At 42.6% G+C, this 5,761-nt stretch overlaps 1 long non-coding RNA gene across 1 annotated transcript; it reads right to left on the bottom strand.

Moving 5' to 3' along the window:
* Positions 1-2,921: 2,921 nt before the first annotated feature.
* LOC103163905 lies at positions 2,922-5,586 on the bottom strand. Its single transcript, XR_003481068.2, has 2 exons — positions 5,240-5,586; positions 2,922-3,670 (listed from the first exon to the last, which is right to left on the bottom strand). It is a non-coding gene; the product is annotated as an uncharacterized LOC103163905 (long non-coding RNA).
* Positions 5,587-5,761: the final 175 nt, after the last annotated feature.

Below are 5,761 nucleotides of genomic sequence, written 5' to 3'. Positions count from 1 at the left end.
CGCGGAGCGCAGTGCCCCCTGGCAGCAGAAGCGGAATTTGCGGGTGGGCCAAAGTCCTACCTTCAGGACAAGGTTTCCTAGAACCTGGATTTAGGGGTCTGTCTGTAAAACAGCGGATGCAAAGAGGCCTGGGGCCGGGCAGGCAGTTTGTCCACTCCTAGGGCGCTCGTCAGAGGTTTAATAAAGTGTTTGTTGGTGAGCCAGAAAATTGAAAATGGAAGTGTCTTGAAGAATAAAATTTGGGTTGAATTTAGTGTTCCAGGTACAGTAAGTTAATTCATTGTGTGGTTTACAGTCATCATTTTATCGCTACATTGGCTACAGGATGTGCCGTAATTATTAGCATCAATTAACAGATGGGCTCAAAGCAAACTTGTGGACAAAGGAACTTTGTATTTGCAAAGGCCTCTTACCAGTTCCTAAAATCCAATTATATTCAAGATCACTTCGATGCCTCTCAATCCTGTGAGATAGAATTCTGCTATTTACTAGGGAGGCAATACAGGGCTTCCTACATCCTAGGCAAGTGCCTTACCACTGAGCTACAACTCCCTACATAGTTTTTGAGATAGGGGCTCACTAAGTTACGCAGGTGGCCATGAATTTGATCCTCCTGCCTCAGCCTCTTGAGGAGCTGGGGTTATAAGACCTTTCCACCAGGCCCTAGTAAAATTCTTGTAGATGTTACATGAAAGTGCCCTGACTGGCTCAGGAGGGGCATCCAGATGGCAAAGGGATCCAGTTAGCTGACCTAACAAGGTGGGACTGGCTATAATGCCATGTGTCTATGTAGAACAGGATCCAAACCATCGTGTCTCAAGTATCATTTGTGTCCACTATATGTCAACACTATGATTTTTAGTCGTTAATCTTACCACAGTTTCACAACTGTAACATAAAACCTATCCTGTAGGGTTTGTTGGGAAGCTTAGGAGTTATCTGGGAGTAGTAAATACGTTTGCCTATTCGACACATTGTACTAATCAGCTGTTTTGTTTTTTACCTTTGTAATTTTTATGTGTAGGCTCACATTGTGATAAGTGTGTGTGTGTGTGTGTGTGTGTGTGTGTTTGGAAGGTGACAATGAAGGTCAGAGGCATTGGATCAACCTGACTGATCAGCTGATTTAAACATTTTTATTTTTATGTCTGTGTTCGTGCCTGTTTGTCAAGTGCATGATGGTGCCTGCAACTGCCCATGGAGGTCAGAAGAGGGCACTGGATCCCCCGGTACTGTAGTTATAGGCAGCTCTGAGTTGTCCAGTGTGCTCTGGGTGCCAGGAAACAAACCCAGGTCATCTGTAAGAGCAACAAGCACTCTTACTTGCTGAGCCTTCTCTCTAGTGCATGATCAGCTCTTTTTTATGTTGCACAATTGACAGATTCTGTTTCACTGGTATCCAAAGACCATGTTTTAAAAACTATTGGTAATAGATGATACATTCTTTTTGATTTGATAAGATTTTATTATTTTTAATAATATGTTCATATGATGGTGGGGTATATGAATGAAGCTCCCCTTGGAGATCAGAGGAGAGCATTGTATTCCTTGAAGCCGGAGTTATAGATGTCTGTGAGCCAACTGGTGTGTGCTGGGAACCAAACCCAGGTCTTTGCTAGGGGAGTAAGCTGGCTTAACCATTGAGCTATCTCTCCAGCCTGCAGAAGATACAAACTTACCCTTAAAAGCCATTTGTTAAAACTAAAGCTGTTTAGGTCTACTTTAATAGCAAAATAAGTGTTAGCATTTTCCTTTAGTTAGTATTAGTATTAGTGTTAGTAGTTTTAGCAATATTATTTTAAAATCTTTTTAGTAAAACAAAAAGTCATTAGCAGAGTGTGGTGGCTCATGTCTAATCCCAGGTCTTGGGAAGCAGAGGCAGGAGTGACTCTATTTTGATAGAAGTTTGAGTTTCATAGTAAGTCCCAGACCAGCCTGGGCTAATATGAGACCCTATCTTAGAAAAAAAAAAAAAAAAAAAAAAAGGTGGGTACAGAAAGATAAGCCAAAACCAGGGCACCTACTGTCAAGCCTGATGACTTGAGTTCAATTGCTATGTCCCATTTAATAGAAGGAGAGAATAGACTTCTACTAATTTTCTTTTGACCTCCAGATGGGTGCTCTGACAAGCACACATATATACACACATACACACTAAATACATGTATTAAAAAAAAAAAGAGGGGAAAAGAAAGTAAATTACCAATAGAAGGTAAAATAATGACATTGTGCATTGTGGCTAAACATGTTACTAACAGCCTGAGTTACTTTAGTTTGTAACCTAGTCTGAGCCTCCTGGGCTCATGCTCAAGTAAGCAAACCAGCCTACTAATGCGCTGAGTCAGTTGTTGGCTCTTGACTTACTGGCTTCTTGTCCACTCAGCAAGAGTTGTATACTCTTTCTACAGCACACCGCCAGAGCTTGTCCTGACACAGCTTTTGCTAGTCTTCAACAAGTTGAAACAGATGCTACCTTTTGTCAGAGTGTACAGAACCAGTAAGCACATTGCCAGCTTCAGGATCTATGCTGGGAAAGTCCATTTTGTTTTCCAGAACTCTGATCCTTGTGTCCTTTTCCTAGTGTATAGTTTGGAGAGCAATGAAGTATGAGCACAACGTTCTCAGTATGTTAGAGCTCACTGGACCCCTAGAGTTGGAAGAAGCAGCTAAAGATGAAACTCATTTTGAAAAGAACCTAGCTGGGAGCTAATAGCTATTCTAGTTTGGTAGGCATCTTTTTAAACATTTATTTAAACCATATCCTGAATTTAAATGCTAAAATCCTGATTTGTGACCTAGGTGAAGGGAGATTTAACACCTAGAAAACAAGTTTTAGCCCTGGATTTTTCCATGAGGAAACATCTTACTTGACTGATGTGTCCAAGGGAGGGGGTAAAGAACAAAACCTAAAGAAGGATGGCTTCTTGTATACATAAGTTTTATTAAACAAACATTTATTAAACAAACATCCCAAAATGTGGCTGTTATTTTGTTAAGTCTGGGTGGCAGGTTCCTTTAATGTTGTTTTTCTATAAAATGTAAGTAAACTGGCCTCTGGTCTTCCAAACAAGGTAATCTTCCTGAGTGCTGGGCTTTACTATGGTTTTGAAGTCCTTCTGCCTTAGTCGCTCAGTACTGGGATTCCATGTGTGCACCATTACACCCAGCTGGAGGAGGAAGCCTTTTAAGCACAGTGATGGGGAAGGATGCAAGGTCCTCAGCAGCTGCAGTGCCATACAACCTTGGCTGTAACTTCCCAGAAGCACAAGAAGCACTCAAGGCCCAACTCCAATTTCTTTTTTTTTCCCATTCATTTATAAATAAAGTCATGCACAATTATGATCCAATTCAATTTCTATTTGCCAAGTAGTAGTGATTGGAGTCTATAGTTTATCTATTACTGAGTTCAGGCTATCATGTCATTGACTGTGTGGTCAGACTATTATTTGTAGGCACATTTTAACTCAGTAACGAATCTGATCAATATTGTAATCAGACCAGTATTCACTGAACCTTAAAAACTGCTGTTTGGGCCTGGAGAGATGGCTGAGCAGCTAAGAGAACTCACTGCTGTTCCAGAGGATCCAAGTTGGTGGCTTACAACCACTGTAACTCCAGCTTCAAGGTATGACACTTTCTTCTGACTTCTATGGGTAACAGTATCCACACACTTGCACACGAACATGAATAAAAATAAAAATCTTTATATAAAAACAAACAAAAGCTCCCCACCCAAAACCCTGCTGTTTAGACTTGGATGGGGCACTATGTCTGCAATCCTAGCATTTAAAAAGCAGAGGAGGAAGTGAGATCAGGGTAAGCTTGGGCTACTTAGCAAGACCAACAAACAAACAAAATTGCTATTTAGTGGGAAGAGGATTGACAGCAGTAGAGGCAGACAAGAGATGGTAAGGGGGATATGTATAAGTGAGAATAAGATTGAAATATATCATGTACATATATGAAAATAATGAAAAACATCGTGTATAATTAACATGCTAATAAAACATTACAACTTAAAAAATTGTATGTACAATTTCAAAAAAAAAAAAAAACAGTTGGTTTTCTAGTGCTGTGGGTATAGCTAACTCAATGGTAGAAGTGCTTGTCTGGCAGGCATGAGGCACCAGGTTAGAGCTCCAACAGCACACACTCGAAGAAAAGCTATTTATCTATGTCTTTGTATGTGTTGAATTTTATTTTATATGTATGAGTACTTTGCCTGCTGTGTGCCCTGTGCACAGCTGGTGCCTTCAGAGGTGCTGGGGCCCAACCCAGGTCCTCTGCAAGAGCAACAGGGTTCTTACTCAATGAGCCCCATCTCGACAGCCCCATAACTTCATTTATTATTTATATGTGACAATATGGAGAGCAGAGAATAACTTTGTGGGGCCCTTTTTCTTTTTCCATCTTTATGTGAGTTCAGGGTTCAAACTCGGGTGTCAGGCTTGCATAGTAAGAGCCTTTACCCACCATGCCATCTCACCAACCTAATTTTCCTAAATCTTTATCGAGAGATTACAGTATTCAAGGAGACCCTAAGGTTTGACCTCTATAATCCCGATCTTTCGTTTTTTTCGATACAGGGTTTCTCTGGGTAGCCCTGGATGTCCTAGAATTCATTCTGCAGACTAGGGAAGTTAAAGAACAATTTGAAAACCACAAAGTATGTGTTTAAAAAAGAAAGATTGAAAAATGTCAAACTCTTGCACATCTTTATGATTCATGGTGCAAAGAATACTACAAGGCCTGCACGAGATAATTGAGGGTAAAATGGCTCTTATGACTCAATGGCATGTCACTCTGTAAAGGTTTTATTGTCAAGTGTTAATGAAATGTCTGCTGGTGGGAGGGATCCTCTTCACTTTCAGGCCTAATCTTGCTGAGTGGAGTTTGGCCTCTAAGGTTTAAGGACTTCTGGTAACAGGTGGTTCAACAGTTACAATCCTAAGCATGAATTAGAAGTCAACTCCAGGAGTTCCGACCCTCGACTCTACTACATCAAGGTGACTCACACAGCTCTTACTTCAACCCATTATATGACTTCAGCAATGAAATAAACACATACTTCAACCTTCAAAGGCTCCTTTGGCAGTACAAACATGCCTTTTCGAATCTGGCTAACGACCTTTCCTGGCTATCTTAACCATAGTCAACAGAACCACAGATACCCTACCCAGTCAAGTCCATTTCAAAGGTCAAGCTCTTTGACGCTTTTCAAAGACGATTAAGCCCTCACCTCTTCGGATCGGTTCACAAGTCCCCACTTAGGCGAAGGTTTTCTCATCTTACCCTTCGCCTCTGCTCAAATATAGGCACTTGGGCCTTGAACGACTACATCTTCTTAAAACACCTCCGTCGGCATTTTGGCATTTGAGGCTCAAGCTACGATTACAACACCTGGGCGAGTCTACCCCAATGAGTGAAAGGCCGGTTTAGCGAGGAGGAGCAAAAAGGCTGTTTGCGACGAAGAGGCGGCGGAAGCACCGCTGGCTGCCCTCCCAGGAGCTGAGCACTGGAAGGACCGGCAGAGCCAACCCAGAATCAGCCGTTCCGCAGGCCCTGCCGGCCTCCGCGTTCCCGGCAGGCTCCGGTGCAGCGAGGGTGGGGAGAGAGGGTCACCGCGCCTGCGCGTTGGGAGGTGTGACCCGGGTGGGAAAGCCCTCGGCGTCCGCCATTTTGGCTGCCTCTGTCGGTCTTTTCAGTTACCACGTGAACCGCCGACGGAGACCCGTGAGGGGGGAGGTGGCGGCAGCGTTAA

The sequence above is a fragment of the Cricetulus griseus genome (assembly GCF_003668045.3).
Source record: "Cricetulus griseus strain 17A/GY chromosome 1 unlocalized genomic scaffold, alternate assembly CriGri-PICRH-1.0 chr1_0, whole genome shotgun sequence".
NCBI classification, from domain to species: Eukaryota; Metazoa; Chordata; class Mammalia; order Rodentia; family Cricetidae; genus Cricetulus; species Cricetulus griseus.
Note: the sequence above shows the minus strand (reverse complement) of the source record. Positions and strands in the feature narration are given on the sequence as shown.